Source organism: Gossypium hirsutum, chromosome D08 (genome assembly GCF_007990345.1).
Source record: "Gossypium hirsutum isolate 1008001.06 chromosome D08, Gossypium_hirsutum_v2.1, whole genome shotgun sequence".
Taxonomy (NCBI): Eukaryota; Viridiplantae; Streptophyta; class Magnoliopsida; order Malvales; family Malvaceae; genus Gossypium; species Gossypium hirsutum.
Genome location: NC_053444.1, coordinates 45,665,830 through 45,692,116, shown reverse-complemented (window position 1 = coordinate 45,692,116; position 26,287 = coordinate 45,665,830). Strand labels below are relative to the sequence as shown.

The window sequence follows — 26,287 nt, the reverse complement described above, 5'->3', positions numbered from 1 at the left end:
CAAACATTAAAATTTTCTAACGAAAATTTAATACCATATTACTAACACTTCATAAATATTTATAAAAATATTTTTGACTCAGTTTTACGAGATCGAGGTCTCGATACCTTGTTTTTACCCAATTTCTTCAAAACTAACCACTAAATCGGTAAAATTCTTCTATCTATATTTTCATACGACTTTCCTATCATATCAATATTCATGCAAAAATATTAAAATAAATTTATCTTTAAATCAGATTTGTGGCTACGAAACCACTGTTCCAATAACCTTGAATTTTGGCCATTACAATAAAGAACGAATTCAAGATGTAATTTTTCTGGACACGAAAAAAACAAAAAAATACATTGAGAAACATAAAAAAAAAAACAACAACATAGATTTTGAAACAAAAATCATACAAGGTGATTCATTCTTCTTTTATTATTTTTAAATAAGTAAATAATAAAATTTTTTACCTGTAGTTCGGTCTTCGCACTAGGGTATAATTGCTAGCAGATCCACGTGTTTTTGTGACTAGGGTATAATTGCTACCCGAGTCCTTCTGCTTTTTAAGTAGTTTTCAATTTGGTCTCGTTTCTTTCTTTTTCTCTTTTAATTTTTACCACGAAAATTTGATTTTATTTCATTTTCCTCCCCTAGAGAACGGTGCGTTTAGAGAGCCTGGGAATAATTTCCCAGTTGGTCCCTCCTCTTTCGCTCGCACTCTATCTTAGTCCTTATTCGGTTTTATTATTTAATTTATTATGATTTATACCTTTAATTCCGTTTTAATTTCAATTCAGTCCTTGATTCAATTAATTTCATCTTTTTATATTTGTTTTATTTATTTATTTATTATTCTGTTACGTTTTAAGTACCTAAAATTAATATTATTTATATTTGTTATATCTATTTACTTATTTTTTTATTATTCTTTTACTTTTCAAATACCTAAATTTAATATTATTTATATTTTTTTATATCTATTTATTTTTCTTTAGCTTTTTAAATACTTAAATTTAATATTATTTATATTTATTATATCTATTTATTTATTTGTTTATTATTCTTTTACTTTTTAAATACTTAAATTTAACATTATTTGTATTTGTTTTATCAATTTATTTATTTATTATTCTTTTACTTCTTAAATACTTAAATTTAATATAATGTATTTTTTATTATCTATTTATTCATTTATTATTCTTTTACTTTTTAAATATTTTAATTTGATATTACTTATACTTCCTTTTCATTAACCACCTTTCATTTTCATTTTTTATTTTAAGTTACTTTATTTATTTTGTTGTTAATGCCATGAATTAATAATTTTATTATTGTTATATTTACATTATTATTATAACATTTAATTATGTGTATATTATGCCTGAATAAGTAAAATATATATTGTTTTAAGCATCACATTCGTTTTTCGCACGATGCATTAAAAAGGAAAATTTTTAAACCGAGCCAAATGTCTATTATTTCATAATTAGAAAAGTCGTGTTCCTAACTTACGGAATATGGCTTCATTCTAAAACCGAGATAATCGAATATCTATTTTAAAATAAATATAAAAAGGATTTTAGCGTTTGTTCTAGTTTACGAGAATTTAAGGCATTGTGTCCTAACTTACGAGACATGATCCTTTCTTCTCGATCAACTTGAAATAAGCCCCTTTCCGTGACCCAATCAAATATTGAGTGGTGACCCGATCAAGGCTCTTAAAAGTAATTGGTGGTGGCTCCATTTTCGCCTTTTAAAAAATAAAAGGTCGATTTTTTTTAAAAAAAATGGTTTTATATTGAAAGTTTTGATTTGGAAAAACAAAAAGTGACTAACCATGTGTTACCTTAATATCTTTGGATTATCGCCTAGATGAATTGAGTTGGTTGTTTTTACTATATATTTTTATTTAAAATGGAAAGGATGAACAGCAATGCTTGGTGAAATACTGAAATTAGAGAGCAAAACTATCATATCTTCAAAACAGAAATCTAAAACACCAATTCTTGATGAAATTTGGAAAAACTTAACTATCTTGCGTCCTCAACAAATTTATGCCCCTTTACTCTGTCTAAACCCCATTCAAATTTTAATCTTTCTTCACTTCCCTCCTCCTCACATTTTCATCACTTAACCTACCCACTCAATTTTAAAAGAGTTTGATTACAAAAATGCATTTAGACAAAAAAATATATATGGGTCGAACTCGGATTCGAATATTCAAAACTCGAACTTACCCCAACTCGTTTTTTATGCTTATAATATATTATATAATTTACAACATATAAAAAACTAAATCTATAATAATATGTAATACTATAATGTAAATATTAGAAGATGCTAAGTTGTTTATATCTAAAATTTTAATGAATAAAAATTTAAAAATATAAATATTAAAAAAAAAAGAAAATATGGTAGGCTGACCTTGAATTAATCATTTTCAAATATGGCTGAACTTGAATAAAATTTTAGATTCATGTTTCAAGTCGAATTAGACTTGAACAAATATAAAATGTATTAATATGGCATTTATGTTCGACTCAAATTGTGAACAACTCCACTTTAAACTCGTACCCTTTTAATTTTTACAATAACAACCAAAACTTAATAGCAAGTATATTATATATTATTAATTTTTTCAATAAAAAATTAAAAGACTTGTAGAAGACCGATTTTCATTTTTTCTACAAAACACCATTTTTCATTTTAAAAGACATAATATCATATGTGTACTTTCATAAAATGTCTAATATGATATCTGTATTTTGAAAATATTTAATTTAGTACTTGAACTATCAATATGTGTTTTTATTATGATATCTATATTTTCATAAAATATCTAATGCGATATTTAAACTATTAATATGCGTTTCATTATGGTGCTTGGTGTTAAAACCATCAATGAGTCTAGCCTTGATAATTTGGAAAAAGAGAATTTACATGTCGAATTTTCGTTAGCAAATTTAGTTACTTACAAACGGTGTTAATATTAGGTACCATAATAAAACAATATTAATAGTTCAAATATCACATTAGACATTTTAGAAAAATTCAAGTGGCAAATGTGATATTATCTCTTTTTTTTAATATAAAAGGAAAATAGTAACATCGTGTACGGCTACGATTTGCACAAAATCCAATCGGAGATCACCTGTGGAGTGGAGACATCGAAAGCCTTTGACTGCGCAAAACTGCTGACAAGCATTGTTTCAGAATCCAAACAGCTCTCTCTCTTTACTCTTTTTTCTCCTCATTAGTTAAATTTTATTCTTTTTCTGCGTAATTTCCATTTTTCCTGATGAAATTTACATTTACGATGAAGAAGAATTTACCTTAATTTTTTTAATAATTCTTTATTTTTCTTTTTCATTGAAGTTTGTTCACTGGGCTTGACCGGCTCTACACATTCCCAAACTCTTCTTGATCTCACTTTCATTTATTCCACCAAAAAACATATCAATTTTACTTCAAAATCAACTATAATTTTTCATTTTTGGATCACATTTGGCAATAGTCTTTGTTTAACAATGCACGTTAACTGTTCGATATAATGCTTCTTTATACGCTCTGCGAAGTGTTATATGTATGTTTTACATTTTGTTTCTGGTTTTCAGGGTGTTGTCTGTGAGATGTTGAAGCAAGTAATATGGAATTTGAGGAAAAGGGTAGTTTCAGATTCTGGAGATAAACTTATTTTGCCTTGCATGTACGTGCCCACCTGTTCTTTTCATTCTCGACAGGTAACTTTCTATTCTTTTAAATTTTGTTTCAGTTTTTGTGGAAATACCCAATTCGTCCTCCTTCGAGAATTTTCAAATCAAATCCAAACCCATTAACCGTTGGTGTCCAGAGATTGTTTTCATTGTTTGATATTTCAAGAAACAAAAGTACGTTGAAACGTGAAAAATAAAAATCTTACTTTGCAACTTGCTTTGTCAAGTCCTTTATGTATACGAAGCATGAAAGAAATAAAGCTGTGAATTTTAACTGAATTAAGGCTAAATACTGCTTGGTAACTGTTACAATACAAAAGTTTGGGTGCTAGAATCGGATGGTTCTCACAATAGGCGGTTCGGAGAACTAGTAGAAATATGTCATGGGGCCTTTGGGATGGAGGAGGGGGCCATTGGCCTGGCTCACAATGCCTTGCTATATAACGGGTGACTTGATGGTAGTGTATAAGAATGGGTATAACAGTAACCAATAGGGAAGTAGCACCATGAGAGAAGGCACAACTGATGGATTTTCTTCATTAAAGAGAACTTTAATTTGGGTTCGAGGCACTTTCGAAGTTTGAGGCTAAGGCGCAATGCCAGCCGGTGCCAAAGTGTTGCTTCATTAGCAGCTTGTAAAGTTCAGAGTTGCAAACTTTATACAACATTTTCTCATGTACAGGTTCATTGCTCACAGAGAAGTTTTTTTGGGGTAGAGGATTTTCTTGACGATGATAATAGCAGGCCGTACACTTATCAGAAAGAAAAGAAGTCGAAGAATCCGAACAAGCATGTCTCATTCAAACAACGAACTGAAGCCTACATGGAACCGTTTACACTCGATGTCTTCATCTCGAAGCGCTTTGTTTCTGCTTCGGTTACACATAGGGTGACATGTAAACAAGTTGCAGTTGCAGGCACAAACTCAAAGGACACTAAAGCAGTACTGAGATCCAGATCGGACATTCCGGCTTGCTTGGCGATTGGGAGGATATTGGCCGAGAGAGCGAGAGAAGGCGATGTGTATACAGCTTCTTATACTCCCAGGGAGAAATCAGAGCTGTGGTTCAATCCCTCTTTGATAATGGAATTGATATTAAAGTTTATCTTGATTGAATAGATTTATCTTTACCTTTTGTGAATATGCTTGACTGCTGTATTTCATAGAGTAGAAATTTGAATGTGCAAGGCCATTGTTGAGCTTTAGTAATCGAGTTTGTAAACCACATACCTATACTCTCAAATTATTTGGTTTTGCTCCAAAAATTTCCAATTTGGCTTCATCATTTGTTAAGTTCACTATTTGAACTAAAGCAATAATTCTACTGGAAAGTGATTCCCTTCATCTTTCTTGGAAAGTAGGAAAAGAATGATAAGCCAAAATGATCTTTGGAAAGTAATAAAAGAAATTCTCTTTATTTTGATTTAGGTTATCTTTAAACCGAGTAAGTCTTCTTTCATTTTTTATATAAAGCCAAAATGCAATTAATAGTACAACAACTATTCGAATCCAGATTAATTTTAAAGAATGGATTAATAAAAATTTGTATTTTCTTAACTTACATTATGTTTTAGAAATGTATATATTCGAAATTTAAATTTATATATTACATGTAAATAATAAAATAAATTAAAATCAGAATCTGAAATATCATCAATTAAAATATTATTATTACATATTTAATACAAATATCTATTAAAATACATGAACATTAACTTTAATTAAGAAGTGTAACTGTGTAAATTATCATCATGTTGCCCAGAAAATGTTTAGTCAACCTATTAGCCTACGCTTCTCATAATTCTAGTCAACAGTTTTTAATGTTATAAAAAAAAAATTCCACCAATAATATTTTAAGGTATCACATCCTATTAGAATCACCAAATGCCCCCTAGGCATCTATAATTATTTTTTAGGAATAAAATAATATTTAGTCCTTAAACTTAGACATTTTTTCAACTTAATCCTTGAACGTGGATTTTATTAAAGTGTGATAATGTGACACTTTAAGATTATATCACATCATAACTTTGATTTTTTAATATATAATTTTTTTTATTTTTTAGATTATATATATTTTTAATTTTCAAGTGATAAACCAATTGAATAGTTTAAATGATTTAATTTTTACATATGTTTGTCTAAAATAAAAACAATTTGATAGAATTGGTTGCCATGTGATTTTTCGGTAATCAAGCTCATCTTGCGAATTCAATTTTCCAAGAAATTAAGCAAGCCTTAATAATCTAGTAATATTTACACAATCATTTTCATCTTACTAACATGCTGTACCAGAATGAACAATTTTACTGTAATTTTTTTAAACTATTGAAATTGTATAAAAAACAAAGTAATGATTAGCTATGAAAAAACTAGCATTAAAAAAAGAAGAAGAGATTTCGACATCTAAAATGTCGTTGCTGCCATAGAAGAAGTGTCGGAATAGTTGGTAAATGATAATTCCGCAAATGATCTCCAACCACATTCAACTTTTTTTTTTATAATTTTAAAATTAAAAGGAAATTGACAGAGTCAAAGATAAATCACATGAGTTTTTCTTTATTTTTTTAGTTAAAATATTAACTAATTAAAATTTTGAAGTTTTAGTATTTTAATTTTTGTATTTTGCATGTGTAATACTAATAAGAGTAGTAACGACCTCGTTTACTAGTTGCCATCCATGAGAGTGGGGTTGGGTTGGTTTAAAAGAGTCAAAACTATCCTCATCTTCTATTACTTTTCCCATGAAACAAACAATAAGAAGAAGGAAAAAGAGAAAACTTATAAACTTTAGTCTTATGTTGCAGATAACCAAAAAAAAAATATTTTGAATTAATTATAAAGAGGTCCCTAACTTTAGTCAAAAATAAAAAAAATGCTACACCAATCCATTAGTGAATTAACAAATTTTTTAACGGCAACGACCAATTCGAGCAATTTTCTTTATTAGAGTGATTGAATTGACAAAATAAATTAGAGTGATCAAAATAGGAATAATGCTATTTTAGAGTGACCTGCAATATTTTTACCTAATTTTTTCAAGAAGAGTGTGAAAAATAATAAATAGAGAAGTAACTACTTATATTTAATGTAAAAATTTTCAATTGATTCTATCGTATTTTATTTCTTTTAATATTATCTTTTAAACACTTTACTTTTAAAATATTAAAAATTCCATTTAGTAAAAATTTTAATTTTAAAAACATAAAATTTATAACTTAAAATTAGTATTTAATTTTTTAATATTAAATTCTTAGTACTTAATATTTTTATTTATGAAACAAGTATTGTTTTTGACAGATGGAAAATATTTGGTCAATGCCTGCTCAACCGCTTAATCTTCAAGTCGGCTTGCAATAAAATAATTAAAATATTTGCATGTTACTCTCAAAAAAATATATATTTCGTGTCAGTTGAATAAAAAAAATATTTGCATGTTACTCCAAAAGAATATAAATAAAATAAATGCATGTTGATATCAGTAAACCCTTTCTTTCTTTCTTTCTTTTTTCTTTTTTTTTTTTTAACTTTTCTATCAAATTTTAATTATACCCACACGATTAATTTAGATTAAAGTAATGATATGATATAATTTCAAAATGTCACTCATTATACCTTAATGGAATCTAAGTTCAGAGATCAAATTAAGAAAAGTAATCAAATTTCGAAATTAATGTAAAATATTTAAATACCAAAAATAAAGGTATAAGTATCATAAAACCCCTTGTATTACACCTTAGATTGCATTTTAGCACTTTTACTGAAAAAAAAATGAAAAATTAGATCCTATATGTTTAGATGACTGAGCAAAACAACCCCTCTATTAATATTAGATGTTTATATATAAGGTATAATAATAAATTTAACCCTAAGCCTTTACACATTTATTCAATTTGATCCCTACTCTTTTATTGGGAGTTAATTAAAAAATTTTAAAACTGGATAAAAACGCATTATTAAAAAATTTTAAAAAAATCAATTAAGCCTTTTTAAAATTTGAAACTTATTTAGAAAATCACAAAATTTATAAAAATTTTAAAATTATAATTTTTTATTAAAAATAATAATATTGATCCAATAAAAGAATAGGGGTCAATTTTTTTATAATCATTAGATTTTAATGGGTCGGTATTGTTATATTTTTAATAAAAAAATTATAATTTTAAAATTTTATAACTCTTGTTTATGATTTTTATGATTTTTTAAATAATTTTAAATTTTAAAAGGCCTTAATTGATTTCTTTTAAATTGTTACTAAGGCCTTTTTGATCCTTCAGTCTTATTAGTTTCAACAATTTCTAATTTACTTAAAAGAAAAAAGAATAGGAGTCAAATTAAATAAACGTGTGAAAATTGAGAGTTAAATTTATTATTATGCCTTATATGTCGATACCAAATTTTAAGAAAGGGGTTGTTTTGGTGTAACGGTAAAGAGAGGAATTTATTTATTTATTTTTGAATAAAAAAGTAAAATATAGTAGAACTATAAAAAGGGGCAAATTACATATAAAAGCCCGTTTTTTAAAAAAATTTATCGAAATGGGCCCGTTAAATAATTATTTACCGAAATGGCCCTATTTCCCCGAAAGTGCGTCCACGTCAGCGTGTTGTCAGGGGACGTGGCAGGAAAATGCATCCCTAAGGAAACGTTTTGCCTACGTGGACAGAAATCGCTCCCTCAAGAGCGCGCTTTATGTCCAAGTAGGCAAAATGCTTCCACAAGGACGCATTTTGTCCGTGTCTCTACGATTAGGGTTATGGGTTATTGGTTTAGGGTTAGGGTTAGGGTTTTGGTGTTTTTAAGTTTAGGGGTTTAGAGAAAAAAATTAAATAAATAAGGGATTAGGGTTTAATGTTTGTCAATTAAATTAATTATAAATTTGTCAAAATTGGATTAGGTTTCGTGTTTATTATTTTTTTAAGAAAAAAATCAATTAAATTAGGGTTTAGGGTTACTTGAGTAATTTAATTAATTTTTTTTAAAAATTAGATTAGGGTTTAGAATTAAGGGTTTTTAAGAAAAAATCAAATAAATTAGGGTTCCGGATTACTTGAGTAAATTAATTATAAATTTTTATAAAATTAGATTAGGATTTAGTGTTTAGGGTTTTAAGTAAAAACTTAAATAAATTAGGGTTTGTGATTTAGGGTTACTTAATTAAATTATTTGTTAATTTAAAGAACGTGGACGCACTTTTGCAATAGTAGCTCCTGAAAAAATAATTTCGAGTAGACGTTTCTGAGCAAATAGTGTCAAAAACGCTTTAAGCAGAATGCTTTGTTAGCAGAAGTACTGAAAGAAGCTCCCACATGGACGTGCTTTTGCTACAGTAGCTCCTGAAAAAATAATTTCGAGTAGACGTTTCTGAGCAAATAGTGTCAAAAACGCTTTAAGCAAGATGCTTTGTCAGCAGAAGTACTGAAAGAAGCTCCCACGTGGACACGCTTTTGCTACAGTAGCTCCTAAAAAAATAATTTCGAGTAGACGTTTCTGAGCAAATAGTGTCAAAAACGCTTTAAGTAGGATGCTTTGTCAGCAGAAGTACTGAAAGAAGCTCCCACGTGGACGCGCTTTTGCTACAGTAGCACATGTTTGGCCTGAGGCTATAAATGATGCAAAATTTTTTCTCAGATTGCATAAGTTACAACAAAAAAATTTAAGAGAGGCTAAGAATGATAGAAATTGAAGATGAGTGAACGTATTAGTGCTGTTATTTACTATGATGGTAAGGTTTGCCACACCGAGAACAATATTATTTTTTTATTGGAGAATACAGTGCGACTGGTTTTTAACCAGAACATAAATTTGACAAAACTTCGTAAAAGAATTAGGCGTAAAATATTCGAAACGAAGCCAATAAAAGTTTTGTCTATTACGTATCGATTTTATTCTTCTCGCTAGTGGAACACCCTATATTGAGTTATATATACAATTTACATCGCCAAATGATGCACTTGCGATTGGTGTTCGAGAGGTATATGCGACCCTTGCCCGACATTCGGTTAGTGGGTTACAAAACATGGAACAACCCATGTTTGGTAGCAGTGTGGAATACACAACCCCTGCATGACACTCTGTCGCTGGATGGGACATGCACATCGGTGGGTCGATGTTTGATGCTGGAAATACGTACTGGGGAACGGCATCAACTTCTAGTGGTTGGCAATCTACATCAAATTGGGGATGTTATGAAACGCCTAGAAGAAGGGATGATATACTCCCTACGACGCCCACTGGTGAGGGGACCTCGTACGTTACAGATGATGGTGGGTTAGAAGATGACTCCGATGTGGATCCACCTCGAGAGCCTAGGCCTGATGGTGCAGAAGTTGCATTATTCTCTGAACCGGAGCCTATTCCAACCGAACCTGAAGATGTTGAAGGGGGTTTAATTGAAGAAGAAGATCCATGATTCATGGCATACTCACCTCCAGCCCACATGCATAATGTCGATCTGTCTGCAGATGATACGTTAGAGTTTCCAAATCTATCACACTGGCTGCTTGATTGTACAAGTTCGGTACTGGATTTGGGTGAATTTGAAGTTGGTAATCAGTTTTCCAAGAAGGATAGTTTTATTGGTGCTTTGAAACAACATAGCATCAATAACGGTGTTAACTACCACGTCGTTAAGTCCAAAGCTGATAAGTTTGAGGTGAAGTGTGTAGTGCAAGACGGTACATGTTTATGGAAAATCTAAGCCTCGTTGAGGAAAAGAACAGGGTTGTGGGAGATTAAACAGTACAAAGGTCCACATACATGTGCTGTAGGTATAATATTTAGAGTTTCTGAATAATATTGTTATTACGTAATGTTGCATTATTTAATGTACTCTGTTTATAGGTATTTCATAAGATTATCCCAAGATGGATTCAGCTATGTTAGCTAGCCTTATACTACCCACGGTGAAGGCAGATCCAAGGACTTCAATGCCGGTCTTAATTGCCAATATTCGTAGCCAAATGGGGTACACGCCCTCTTACCGCAAGGCTTGGATAGCTAAGCAAAATGTGTTGGAGAAGATGCATAGTGGGTGGGATGCTTCATATAATGAAATATGACAGTGGTGTCAAGTGCTTATAACAGCCCGTTTTTGAGTCCGATCGGAATAGTGGTTTCGGGACCACTTAACCAAGTAAAAATATCTATTATATTATTTTAATAAGTTTTAAAGCATGATGGAATTATAGTATAAAAATTTCATTAAGAAATTTTATCGTTTAAATACTTAATTTGATAAAAAGGACTTAATCGCATAAAATGTAAAAGTAGCATGCTATAAGTTAAAAGTATTTATTTGCTGATAAGTTGAATGAGAGGTCCTTATTATGTTATTGGACCAATGATAGTGGTGCTGGTCATAAATGACATTAAAATATGTGAATTATGCTTTTATTTTATTAAGGTTAATTTGGTAAAATGGTTACTAATATTGAATTAAAGTAAAAAAAAAAAAACAGAAAGTGGCAGTCATTTTCTTTCTGCACAATTTTGAAGTTTAGAAAGCCAAAGTCATGGCTTTTACATTCGGCCAAGCTTAGATTCTCAATTAGAGTATGGTTTTTATTCCGTTTTTAATAATTTTTACGTTTTTGAGATCGTTGCTTTGTATTCTAGCTATCCCGTACCTCAATTTCTAAAAATTTTGATGATTTTGAAATGTGACATTGTTGAATACTAGTATATTTTGAAGTATTATGCTAGATTATTGATGGGTATTGAAATATATACAAGTTTTATAAAGTAAATTTTGACAAAAATGAGCATTAGGGATTTAATTAAAAAATAGAAATATTATGTTAGAAATGTGAAATAAATGAAAATATGGGCTGATTAGAAGATATATAGTATTCGGCTAAGAATACGTATAAAGAAATTTCGTATATTTTGTGTATTTGTGAATTAAGAACTAAAGTGTCAAAATGTGAAAATATGAAGGCTATTTTGTAAAAATGCAAAAATATATTTATATGGATTGAATTGATTGATTTGGTGAATAAATAAGTTAAATTTGAATTTATATAGATCAAGATAAACAAATACCAGAACTTGATCGGGGGAAACAAAAGTTAGACGGGTAGACGAAAGTATTCGAGCAAAGACGAGGTAAGTTCGTATAGCTAGAATTGAATTATTAAATAACTGTAATTGTCCAAAAATGAATGTATGTAAGTTGAATGAATAATCTATTTGAATTTTAAATTACCGGTATACTATTATATTACTGTTTACATAAATGCAAATGAAATGTTACAAATACTATATACGTTATATTGTTTTGGTATGATAATAGGCACTAAATATGAAATTTTGAGTATTTAAATGTATGTATTTAATTATATTAGATATATATACATATGAATTGAGAAATTGAGTTATTGATTTTTCATTGTTTAATTGATGAAATTGGATAATACCGAGCCCGTTTGAACTTTAGAAAATCGTCGAATACGAGTGACTTGTCATTAGGGTTACCGTTTGGTCGAGCTCTTACATTTGTTGCAGACTCACCATAGCTCGTATGAGCTTACCGTTTCAGCTCTATGGAGCTTACCGTTTCAGCTCGATAGAGCTTACCGTTTATCAGCTCGGAATGAGCTTACCGATCATGGCTCGAAAGAGCGGAAATGACAATGAATTAACGAATTTCTGATAAATAAACTTATAGTGTATCACCGGTGTATCCCTCGATGTTCTAATAAGTTCAACGGGCATAATTACTATTACTGATTATATGAATAAGCTATGTAATTATATGGATGAATTACCGTTGATATGTATAAGTTACGGTTGATACGGATAAATTTATATTATTACTGATGAATTACAGGTTATACGAATAGGAAAGAATTGATATAAATGTTATATGATTTACATGATTTAAAATTTACATGAAATACATGATTTACATGGATTGTTGTTTTATGAATATATGAATTATAGGGACGACATGATATATTTAGCTATATGACTAACTCGTGGATGGTGATGTGAATAGACTCTGTGGACAAATGAGTTTATTTTAATTGTTTTAATGCTTAAATGTTAAATTGGTAAATTTTAATTCTATATTATACAGCTTACTAAGCTTAATGCTTACTTCATTCATTTTCTTATGTTCTATAGATTTCGGAAGCTAGCTCGATTTTGGACGAGGTCGAAGATTTGCTATCACACTATTAAAACGATTTTCGGTACTTTTGGACCTTATGCAATTAATGTAAATATGGCATGTATAGTTAGTTTTTGGTATGAATTTTGGGGTTTGATCAAGCTATGTGATATGGCTTGAGTTGGAAATGTTTAGTTTAGAATGGAAACATTATGTGTTATGTTCATTTTGGGTGCACTTTGATGAAGGGTATTTTGGTATAATTGAGTATATAAATGCATTGGTTGCAATCTGAAATTTGCAGGGAATGTTCAATAGTTATAAAGGGGTTATATTCATTTTTTTAAAAAAAAATGAATGAAGTCAATTAGTAAGAATTTATATGAATTTATGATTATATATGTTTGTTATTTATTTAAGAATCATTGTAAATTATCCAAGATATCCGGTAATGCCTTTAACCTAATTTCGGCGACGGTTTGAGGTTATGGGGTGTTACAGTGCTTGAAAGATACGTCCCAGGTTATATAACAGACCTTCAAATGGAACATGCGTACTACAACGACCGATTGTTACGTGAATGCCAAGTGTTCAAATGCCTGTTTTGGACCTCTAAGCAATGAAAAGGCGCATTTCCATACTGCAAGTCATTGGTACAAATTGACGGTACCTTTATGTTTGGTAGATATACCCATCGACTATTGGTAGCAGTGGCACAGAATGGCAGTAGGAGAATTCTTCCACTTGTGTTTGCAATAACAGCGGGGGAATTAGCTGATGACTGAGATTTTTTTCTATCTAGGTTAAGGATGTGCCCCCAACCTGATATATGTGTTATTTTCGATCTGGACACCGGCATACTAGCTGCAATTGATCGACAGGGAAGCTTATGACAGTGCACACACCATCGATTTGCCTAAGGTACGTTGCTTCCAATTACTATAGGCAATATCCATTTAAGAGTGAACAACGACAAGTGACCAACATGGGTATTTAGTCTCTATTAATATAATTTCGTTTGTCATTTTATATTTATTCTAATTGAAAGAGTGGTATGTAATATTCGCTATGAACTTATATTGGCAGGGTATGAAATAAATAAAGATCATTTTCATGATATGTTGGCAGTTTTACGTTCAATTAACGGCGAAGGCGCAGACTATCTTTATAACATACCTTTCGAACAGTGGGCACAAGCATACGACGGCAGCCTACGATATGGTCATATGACCTCAAACCTGGCTGAATGCATAAATTCTGTTCTAAAAGGAACGTGCCATCCACAAATAACATCGGTTGTGCGAGAGACATATTTTTGATTGGCGGCGCTATTTCCAAAGCGAGCAGCGAGTTATACAGGCCAGATGCAATGAGGCTATATATGGTGCAGTAAGGTAGAGCAAGAAATTAACAAGGCCAAGGTGCGGACGAACACCATGCACACAATGTGTCACGATCAAGACAACTTATGGTTTCGCGTGATAGAGTTTGACAGACCGTACCAAGGTGTTATTGGCGGGCAATATCGTGTACACTTGCGAAATAGGACTTGCGACTGTAGGATGTGTGACGCACTTCGTTATCCATGCGCTCATGTAATTGCAGCTTGTCAGAATCTTCGTCTGGATTCGATGAGCTATGTCGAACGAAATGTACAAATTAGAAAACATGTACAATGTCTGGAGACACGTATTCCCACCGGTCCCAAATGAACGTAAGTGGCCGTTTGTATCGCTTGCTCCCTTTAAGCTATTACCAGATAGAGAATTACGTCGCAAACCAAAGGGTCGACCTTACTCGACTAGAATACGTAACAATATGGATATCCGAGAAACAGTCAGTCAACAGAAATTGTGCGGATGGTGTAGGAACCCAGGCCATGCAAGCCGATCATGCCCAAATCGCAATAGTTGAACGTTCTTGTAAAAAAACTTTGTATTATTTATATTTTTTCAAATCGAAAATTGGTAAAATAATTCAGAATATTGACTTATTTAAAAGAAAACCTATTTTATTAAAAACATTAAAGTAAATTACAATTACTTTATTTAAAAGAACGTTTTATTTTATTTTATGAAATAATATAGAAATATTCAACATATTGCCTTATTTAAAAGAATTTCTATTTTATTAAAAATGTATAAGTAAATTTCTATTTTAGTACATGAAATAATATAGAAGAATTTCTATTTTATTACATCAAATAATATCAAAATATTCAAAATGTTTGTACAAATAAAAATCAATCTCCGTGCCCACCGGATTCAGTGCCACATAACGGTCATCGATGGTTACGCGCTGGATTCCTCATTTGTCCAGTTCCGGTGGGGGTTGTAGTTGCTCCTGTGGAAATTTTAGTTCCTCCGGTAGGGGATTTGGTTGTCGGTGTTGGGACAATGAGCCACCTTGATAGAATAGTGACTGTGGAGGTGTTTGCATCACCAACGACGAAGCTGTTTGAAACCTATACGGTGATGGGGTTTGGTAAAAAGAAGAGCTCCCCGACGGTCCCTCTTGCGATCCCTCGTGCAACGTTGACCTATATATCGGCGGTCCATTCGGCGTAATCGAAAATAGAGATGAACCAGACCATTGACTCCAACCTGCCATATGACTAGAAAAAGGAAACATATAAGGGTTATGATACATAAAAAGGCTAGGATACGCACCTGACATCATTTGAAAAGGCTGTGCCGCGGGTATCGTCGGTTGAACTGCTTGGTGCTATTGCCGGGCTTGGTGATTGTATGGGCGATGATGATGGGCCGGGTGAATGTCTGGGCCTCGTTGATGGGTTTGCGTCGTCGTCCCTTCTTATTGGATTTAAAGGGTCAAGTCGTTCCCTTTGGACACGCAATTGTCGCTGCCTCTCCTCTGTCGACAGTAAATATGGATTGCCATGGATCCTAAACCATGGCATATATTCCAGCACGCACGCTAACTCTGGAACGATGATCGGTTCCCGAGTTGGTATATAATCATATCGATCTTCCCATATTTGGATGTAGTATGACCAGAATCTTGGCCAATCCGTATGTAATTGCCGTAGGTCAATTTTGTGATGATTATCCAACACCTCAGGTGCCACGAGAATCGGTTGTCGAAATCTAAATTGCCGTAATACTCTGTCTGGTGCATCTCCACAGTCGCAAAGTTGACCAACGAGACTTTCACATGCCAAGCATTTGGATTTTGGAAGTACTCATCCGGAATTACTGCCCGAATTACCGGATCCTCGTATGGTGTCCATTGAAACTATATGACCATGATGGAAATATTAGTTATATACTAAATACTAAATATCAATCGACTATCTCATGATAGAAATATCTATTTTATTTAATACTTACTTGTGCTTCCGACTGTTGCTCTAATAGAAGCCGTATATCTTCAAGAGAGGTAGGTAATTGAGCATAACTTGCCAGATGGTTCCATCTAATTAAATAAATTTTTAGCATTCGATTATATTTTAAATCTACGTAATAATTGTAAAATATAATATAAAATTTACCTTGTTATGAGTGAGAATGTATACGGATGATCCACTTGAGGACATAAAAATGGAAAGCGAAACCGTGCTCATGACAGCAGTAGTGACAGGTAACCTTCGATTTTCGCTTTATTCGGTCGCGTCGCCCCGCACATCTCCCGGTACAATGTTGCCAACACGGTAGACCCCTAACTAAATTTACCAGCTGCTCAAAAATCAACGAGTTTCAGCGGTCATCTTAGATGTACAAGGTTCCGTGACAAGCCCGGCATCAGATAACCTCTAATTATCTGAAGAATGTATGCCCGAGCGTATCGAATTCTTTCTAGTTTGGTTGAATCATCATCCGGATCCGGGAATGTGTCATGTAACCAGCCCATCTCGATCCAACCTCCGTTAATATTCTTCGGAATAGCATCCAAAAGCTCGTAGTATACCGTTCCCCAATCACTAGATTGAACAGACCTGGTGACTGCGTACTCGTCCACCGGCAATCCCAATTGCAAATTTACATCTTTCAAAGTGATAGTGCACTCTCCACATGGAAGATGGAAGTGTGCGTCTCGGGTCTCCACCTCTCAATCAACGCACTGATAAGTTTCGGGTCCAATTTGCATCCCAGGCCTACCGTCGCCACGTGCCAAAAACCTGCCTCCCGCAGGTAATTCTCTACCAACGGTGATGGAGGACTATGCATATTAAGGATATAACATTGCACTATCCGATCTACAGACTTTTATAACAAATAATAAAATAATAATTATTTAAAATTGCATAAATAAAAAAATATTAAATAATATTTAAAAATTAAATTTAACACTTACCATTTTCATTTGTTCGACGGATATGTGCTTCTCATCAAGACAAATCAATTCTCCGGCCATTGCTAAATTGGTACAAATTTTTATGATTTAAAAAAAATTCAAAAAAATAAAATTTAAAACTTTTTTAAAAATAATTAAAAAAATAAAGCTCTTTTAAATAGAAATTTGAAAGGAATTTGAGAAGAATCTGAGAGAATATTAAAGAGAAATTGAGAGAAAGGATTTAGTTGTGAAAAAAAATGAAAGGAGGGTTTATAGTTTTTTTTTACCGTTGGGGGTGTCACCAACGGTCAAAAAAGTAGCCGTTGCTACTGTTCACGCACGGGCAAAACGCGTCCTTGAGGGAGCGATTTCTGTCCACGTAGGCAAAACGCTTCCTTAGGGACGCGTTTTTCTGCCACGTCCCCTGACATCGCGCTGACGTGGACGCACTTTCGAAAAATTGGGTCATTCCGGTAAATAATTATTTACCGGGCCCATTAAGGTAATTTAAAAAAAAAGAACTTTTATATGTAATTTGCCCTAAAAAAAAGAGGCGTAATTGTAAAATTTGAAAAAAAGTAGATTAATAAAGTTGTATTTATGAAGTGAAATATGTTGCAGCTGAAAACAGGGAACATTGAAGTGGTAAAAGTCAACTATTCATGTAGCAGCCTTGAAAACAATTTAAACAATAGGTAATAAGTTTGAAAGTGTGGTGGTTGATAACGACAACATTCTTAATTTATCCTAACTTCATTGTCAAATCATATGCCATTCCACATTCCCCACTCTCCTACATTAACATAACCAACTTCTTATTAATGCTATTACCATTTTTTATTATAATTTCTAAGCAAACTATCACATGAATGAATCTTAAAAATCCATAAATTAATCTTTAGACTTGTTTTATTTAAATATTTCATATAAAACACTATTATATTAATATTAAATTTTTTAGTAATAGAAGACTTTTACATAATTTCTTAAATGTATTGTGTCGAGTTTATTCATAACACCAATTTAATAAAATATTATTATTAATAAAAATCGTGGACAATAAAAATACAAAGTCATTGATAAAGAATAATCTAAAAAAAGGGAGAGAAATACAAACTAACATCAACTAGAATATTGGAATATTCAAAAACAAACCTTGGCTATTTTATTAAAATAGTCCAAAAAAATATTATATTTACAAAAATAATCCAGGTTTAAAAATAATCACCAAAATAACCTAAAAAGAATAGTAAAATTGGGTTGTGGCCTGTTAATGGCCGGAACATACTCGTATTTTGTACCCATGATTGTCTAATAATTGTGTCAGACTTAAAAAAATTAATTTTTTGGGTTTTGGTCTGTCAATGGCCGGAACCCATGTATTTTTTTAAAATTATATAATACTAATATACGAAAAAGGAAAAAATATTTTTTTTTGGGTGCTGGTCTGTCAATGGCCGGCACCCAATACAATTTTAAAAAGAAATTTCGTATTTTGATATCTGATTCTGACACGAAAAAAAAGAAATTTTTTTTAAATTGTACTGGATGCCTGCCATTGACAAGCCAGCACCTAATTTTTTTTTTACTTTTTTCTTATACTGATATCTGATTCTAACACGAATTTTGTTTTTAAAATTGTACTGGGTGCCGGCCATTGACAAGCCAACACCCAAATTTTTTTATTTTTTACTTTTTTCGTATACTGATATCTGATTCTGACACAAAAAAAATAATTTTTTTTAAATTGTACTGGGTGCCGGCCATTGACAGGCCAGCACCCAAAAAAAATATTTTTTCCTTTTTCATATATCAATATTATATAATTTTTTTAAAAAATACATGGGTTTCGGCCATTGACAGGCCAAAACCCAAAAAATTAATTTTTTTAAGTCTGACACAATTATTAGGCAATCATGGGTGCAAAATACGAGTGGGTTCCGGCCATTGACAGGCCAAAACTCAAAAAATTAATTTTTTTAAGTCTGATACAATTATTAGGCAATCATGGGTGCAAAATACGAGTGGGTTCCGGTCATTGACATGCCACAACCCAATTTTACTGTTCCTTTTAAGTTATTTTGGTGATCATTTTTAAACATGAATTATTTTTGTAAATATAATATTTTTTTGACTATTTTGGTAAAATAGCCACAAACCTTGAATAACAAAAATTCAAATATAAGATAATCTATTCTCATCATCATCTTGGATCTACACAATTACTATTATATATCATGACAAGACCTTTACAAACCTTTTAAAATATATAATTTCAGTTTTTCATGTTCTTAAAGAATATTTTATATTAATTGATTATTGTAACTTTTTAACAATGTTAATAATATGGATTAAAGAATAACATTTATTAACAATGACGGATTGTGAAATTAAATACAAAATTTAAGTTGTCGAGAGTCTTAGTTCAATTGGTGTTGATATTATTATCAATATAAGGGAATATAAGTTTAAACATATTAAAACACATTTATCATTTTATTTAAAAAATGAGAAAAAATTATAAATATTCTATAAAAAAAATTCAAGTTGAGTTTGAAAAGGAGGAAAAATGAAAGGTTTACCTAAAATAAGGGTAACATGTTTGCTCAAATTCACCCCAAAATCCTGAAATCATCATTTAACCCCACTCCCTTTTTTTTAATGAACTATGAGACCACATATTTAAGCTTATTGTATATGCTTAAATTTGGATTTCATCTATATTTTAATTGACTAAGCTTAGTTTTTATATTTGTTAAATTGATTAATTTTAGTTTTGGCCTAAAATGATAACAGTTAAATTTAATTGATTAAATTATGTTATTAGTATTGTACTATGCATAAAGTTGTACATTTAATCCATGTTCTCTAATTTGGTCATTCTTAGTCCCTATATTTTTTGAAATTTAGATTTTTGTTTTGACACAAATGATATCTGTTAAATTCATTAATTAAATTTTTTGTATATAATATGTGGAAATAGTAAACTAATATGATATTACACATGTGATAATATATTTATTGCATAATATTTTGAAAATAACATAATTTAATTTAATGAATTTAATAGTTACTATAGGATCAAGAATGAAAATCTAAAATTTAAAAAATACATAAACTAAAAAAAATCAAATTAAAATATAAAAAACTAAATGTTCATAACTTTGCCTCCCTCCCCCACAAAGCACAAGCTTGTTTCCTGAAAGGAAATGATGGTTTCTTAAAATGAATAAAGGGAAAGGAAGTGCAGTAAATTGCTGCTTAAATTCGATGCAGCATTTTTTTTTGTTCTTCTTTAGACTGCTTTTATTTCTTATGAAAATGACTTTTGTTTAAACCTTTGGAAAAAAAAAATAGCCTAATTGTCATTTTCCTTTACATCCAACCTTCTGTTACATATTGTGAAAGTCTATTTGAATAAAGTATAGTTGTTTGATTTTAAAATTCTATCCTCGAGACTATTAACATTTATAGTCCATCATGAAATCTTTGAAATCATGAAAAAAATTTATGGAGATGAACTCGGGTGAAAACTTAGAAATGGGCAATTTAGAGCGATAAAAAAATGAAAAAGGAAGAAAAGATGAACAATAAGAGCCCTCATAGAAAAACTGAATGATTTTTTGGCTTTTCTCCTTTAAATTGAGCTTATTTTGGTCACATCTGAATGTTTAAGTTGAAGAATTAGATGATACATGAAGTCAAATTTATGAAAAGTGAATTAAGAATAATTGATTTTTTACATTTTGAATAGGGAATCTAATTCAGTAAATACTATTGATTCATGTGAGAAGAAGAATGAAACTAGAAAAAAGAAAAGTAAAAAGAGGATTCAAACCAAGAATGGTGATTTGAATAATTGAGGCATGTTTAAGTTGAAAACCTGAAAAGGCAGTTGTGAAAATTGAACGTCGATAATGACAATGAATCGCAAAGAAAAAGAGAAAATAGAACATACAGAATTTTACGTGAAAACCCTTTCGCAAAAAAAAAAACCACAGGTAAAGGCAAAAAATTCACTATGTCAAATTCGAATGATACAATAGGAGAGATGATTAAATCTATATATAGTTTTAAAAATCTTATTCTAATCAAAATCTAATAAAAGTAATGCAATAAGGTTAAAACACATTATTCTAATCAAATATCAAATAGAGGAAGTAAATTTCTATATGGATTCCACTTGTGCAGCCTGTATCGTACCTACAATGCCTCCCAAGTCCCAATTTCGGTCCCTCCTCGCTTTTCATTTATGGACCTACCTACAATGCCACCATAAAAGAGCAACATCAGTAAAATAAATAGAATTAATATTTACCTTAGCATCATCATCCTTAATACCTACGACATGAAAGTATTGCTATATTTCCCACAAGAATTGTCCACATCCCTCGCGGGCCTTACCCCCTTAAACTTCTCTAGTTTGGGACATCAATCTTATGGCTCGGTATCGCACCCAACACCCTTTTACCAATACAACTTTGTACACATTGAGCTCTCCCTCGAGTTGCTCAATTTTCGTGTTCAAAGTCGTCACTGTAGACTTATTTCTTCCTTCATACCTATCATCCTAGCTTCAAGAGCCTTATTCTTTTTCATTAGCTTACCTACAATGGTATTGACAAGCACTTGCAACGCTTCCATATTGGAACTTGTTAGAGTTGTGTGACCCAAATTCTAAGAGATTGGTTGCAAGTCAAGTTAAACAAAATATATATTCTTTGTAGAAGATTTAGTATTTATGAGTATAATATATTTAGCATTTATTAGCATAATATATTTGACTTTGCTTAGAATTAGGTTTTTTCAACCTATAAATAGATGTAGTCGAAACTTCTCTTGTAATTATTCGAATTTGACATAGTGAATTTTCTTCTTCTCTGCCCGTGGTTTTTTTTCCGAAAGGGTTTCCATGTAAAATCTGTGTGTTCTTTATTTTTACTTCTCTTTTCTTTGCGATATATTGTCATTACCGATGTTCTATTTTTACAAATTGGTTTCTGAGCTTCTGAGTTATTCATCTCAATCACGGTAATGACGTCTTTGAAGTATGAAATTCCGTTATTGAATCGCAACACCAGATTTGCATTGTGGCAGATTAAGATGCAAGCAGTTCTTGTACAGATGGATCTAGAGGATGCCCTGCTAGGGATAGATAAGAAGCCTTCGACATTAACAGATGAAAAGAAGAAGCGTAAGGATCGAAAGACGTTAACACAATTACATCTATATTTGTCTAACGAAATTTTACAAGATGTGATGACGGAGAAGACCGTCGCTACATTATGAAAGAGGCTGGAACAATATGTATGTCGAAAATTTTAACCAGCAAGTTGCATATGAAGCAGTGTTTTTATGCTCATCGTTTGGATGAAGGTGCGTCTGTGCACAAACACTTAATAGTGTTTAAAGAAATTATCTCAAACTTGGAGGCCATGGAGGTTTAGTATGATAAGGAAAATCTAGGGTTGATTCTACTTTGTTTGTTCCCCCGTCTTATTCAACCTTTAGAGACACAATTTTATATAGCCGCGATTCTCTCACAATTGATGAGGTTTATGATTCTTTGACCTCGTTTGATAAAATGAAGTATCTTGTGGTTAAATCTAACTCTAAAGGAAAGAGTCCCATTGTTCGTGGGAGACAAGAATGGAATGCTGATGATGATCGTGGAAGGACACAGAAACGGAATCCTCGAGGTAAATCTAATGGTAGATCGAAGTCTTCAAATAGAAATAAAACTTGTAACTTCTGCAAGAAGAAAGGACACATTAAATCTGAGTGCTATAAGCTACAGAACAAGATCAAAAGGGAGGCTGCGAATCAAAAGGAAAAACAACCAGAAAATTTCAGTGAAGCTAATGTTGTAGAAGACTACATTGATTGTAAACTTCTAGTCGCTTCTGTTAACAATGTTAAAGTGAGCGAGGAGTTTATCCTTGATTCTAGTTGCACCTTTCACATGAGTCTCAATCGGAATTGGTTTACAACTTAAGAAACAGTGTCTAAAGGTGTTGTTTTGATGGGAAATAATATTTCATGTAAAATTGTAGGTGTTGGAATGATTAAAGATAAGATGTTTGACGGAGTTGTCAGAACACTTAGTGACGTACGACATGTTCCAGAATTGAAACGAAATTTAATTTCGTTGAGTACTCTTGATTCAAAAGGATACAGATACACAGCCGAAAGTGAGGTTTTAAAGATTTCTAAAGGTTCCCTCGTTGTGATTAAAGGGCAGAGAAAAACTGTCAAGTTATATGTTTTATAGGGTTCTACTGTTACTGGTGATGCAGCTGCCACTTTCTCTTCCTTGTCAGATGATGCTTTTACTAAACCTTGGCATATACGGCTAGGGCATATGAGTGAGAATGACATAGAAGAATTAAGCAAAAGAGGACTTCTTGATGGGCAAATGTAACACCCCTAACCCGTGTCCGTCGCTAAATTAGAGTTACGAGGCATTACCGATCAAAACCCAACTTAGAATTTTTTTAGACTAAACAACTCAAGTTAGACAACATATAAAATACTTATATATATTATACATATACAAGGCACCACTTAGCATATAAATTACAGCCTAAAACATACAACTTCATAAATTTTATTACATCTAAAATCACATATCATACCAATCAAAATGAATCAAGTACAAAGCCGTATAAGTATAATTACAAACATCATATTATTCAAATTGTTAACAAAAGCATAAAGATTATGTATAACTAGTATAGATGTGCCATTATTAATAACTAGAACGCAAGCATGAAAATGGATTATTTTTGTATGGTTACTTAAGTTCATGATTTTTAAACTAATCAAAAATTACAAGCAACCTAAAACATGTTTAATTTAATAACATTTAATCCATGTACCATACACATTCAAATATATATATAACATTTTCTTTTTATAGCCAAGACATTAAACCAAATCCATTTGTATCACATTGTATTATCTATCACAAGTTCCTACCATATCTGAATACACATGGCCTACAATACCAATTTAAAATCAAACATGCATCATTAATCAAATTTCATATACTAACCATATTTCAAAAATCCAACTATATCTTTATCATTTAACTAATCAAATCTTAATATCATAACTCAAGCATATATCCAAACATTTATTTCATTTCAATTTACTAACTATACTACATATTACAACATAGGTAATCTACCCTATTTGGACAGCTTTTATACATCAATTTGGACAGCATTTATATACCAAATTAGACAGCATTTTCACACCAAAATTTGGACAGCATAAATACAACAATTTGGGTAGCATATATACAACAGTTTGAGTAGCATTTTTACACCAAAACTGGACAGCATATATGTAACAAATTGGGCAGCATTTAAGCATCAAAATTGGACAGCATATATGTAACAAATTGGGCAGCATTTAAACATCAAAATTGGACAGCATATATGTAACAAATTGGGCAGCACTTAAGCATCAAAATTGGACAACATATATGTAACAAATTGGTTCAACTCATAACCAAATTAATCCATCATCCAATGCATAACTATTATACATATACTAATCATTTAATCAAATTTAACATGTCCAAACTATATATATATCACATTTATTATCATCTCACAAACTTATATCATAATTCAATATGCAAAATTATAAAACCCATTTCCATGACCATTAAAAACCATATGCATAAACACCAAACTCGATCAAAATAAGATGAGCTATTTTCGCATGACCATTTATATACATGTTCCAAAACTAACCAAAAACATAAGCAAGCCTATACATGCCATAATATCGAGTTCAAAAATTTATCAAAATACCCAAAATATGTTGATAGTTTGATAGACTTTGCTGGCGGTCCCCGAGCTCATAACCAACTTCCAAAATCTATAAACGAAAAGCAATATACACATAGTAAGCTATTTAAGCTTAGTAAGTCATAAGCAAACCTTATTTATTTATTTTTAACGTTAATATCAAACTATTTTACCAAGCCAACCAAATCAAATATAAGTAACCATTGAACTTTATAAAACTTAATGCACAAATACTCAAATTCTTGTATACTTAACATTTTATAATTTAAAACTATGATAATAGGCCGATCTCCCTATACCACCAAATCACTTATAATTACGAACATGCTCACACATTATTCATATATCAATCAACTTTGAATCATCAATTCAATATACAACTTACCTTAAAATTTCATAGCATGATATAAATACATACCTGAACATTATTAATTCGATTTCACATTCGGTCATCACTTAACATTACCCGTTGAACCACTCAGAATTAAAAAGGATACGTGGATAGTTTGAAACTCGTACAATGCCAACGTCCCAGACGTGGTCTTACATGTAATCACATACCGATGCCACTGTCCCAAATAGGGTCTTACACGAAAACACAAGTCGATGCCGACGTCCCAGACGTGGTCTTACACGAAAACACATATCGAAGTCCTATGTCATGGCATAAGTATTCTATCTATTCCTAGGGTTCGTACGGGGCTTTTAGGCGTTGATTATCAATCGAATCGAACTCGAAATAAAATTCCTATCTCAATAATCATTTTCGGCCAAAACATTAACAAATAAAATAATTTAATTTATCACTTATCATTTATATATTCTTGAATTTAACAACATTTAAATGCTTATCGACTTACCTCGGATGTCGTCGACTGCTAAATCGGCTACTCGACCACTTTTGTCTTTCCCCGATCCAAATTCGATTTCTTTAATTCTTGATCTAAACATATTCAAATTAAGCTTATTTAAACACCATTCTATTCAATTTAGCCTAAAAACACATGAATGGGAAAATTACAATTTTCCCCTAACATTTCACACTTTTTACAATTTAATCCTTTTTGCTCAAAACACAAAATACACAAATTTTGACTACACTCCTTAAGGGCCGAATATTCCTAGTGTCTATACAAGCTCATGCATTTCATTTATTTCACATTATAGTCCTTCAAAAATTTATTTTCTCGATTTAGCCCTAATTACTCAAATTCACCAAAAATTCAAAGACAAAACATGTTAATCTAACACTTATATTTCATATTTCATCAACTAACATCATGAAACTCAAACATTCATCAATGACACATTTCAAAATCATCAACAATTCACAAAATTAAGACATGAGTTTTGAAG

At 31.3% G+C, this 26,287-nt stretch overlaps 1 pseudogene; it reads left to right on the top strand.

Moving 5' to 3' along the window:
* The first annotated feature begins 3,108 nt into the window (after positions 1–3,108).
* On the top strand, positions 3,109–5,125 carry LOC121220113 (uncharacterized; annotated as a pseudogene).
* The last annotated feature ends 21,162 nt before the right edge of the window (positions 5,126–26,287 follow it).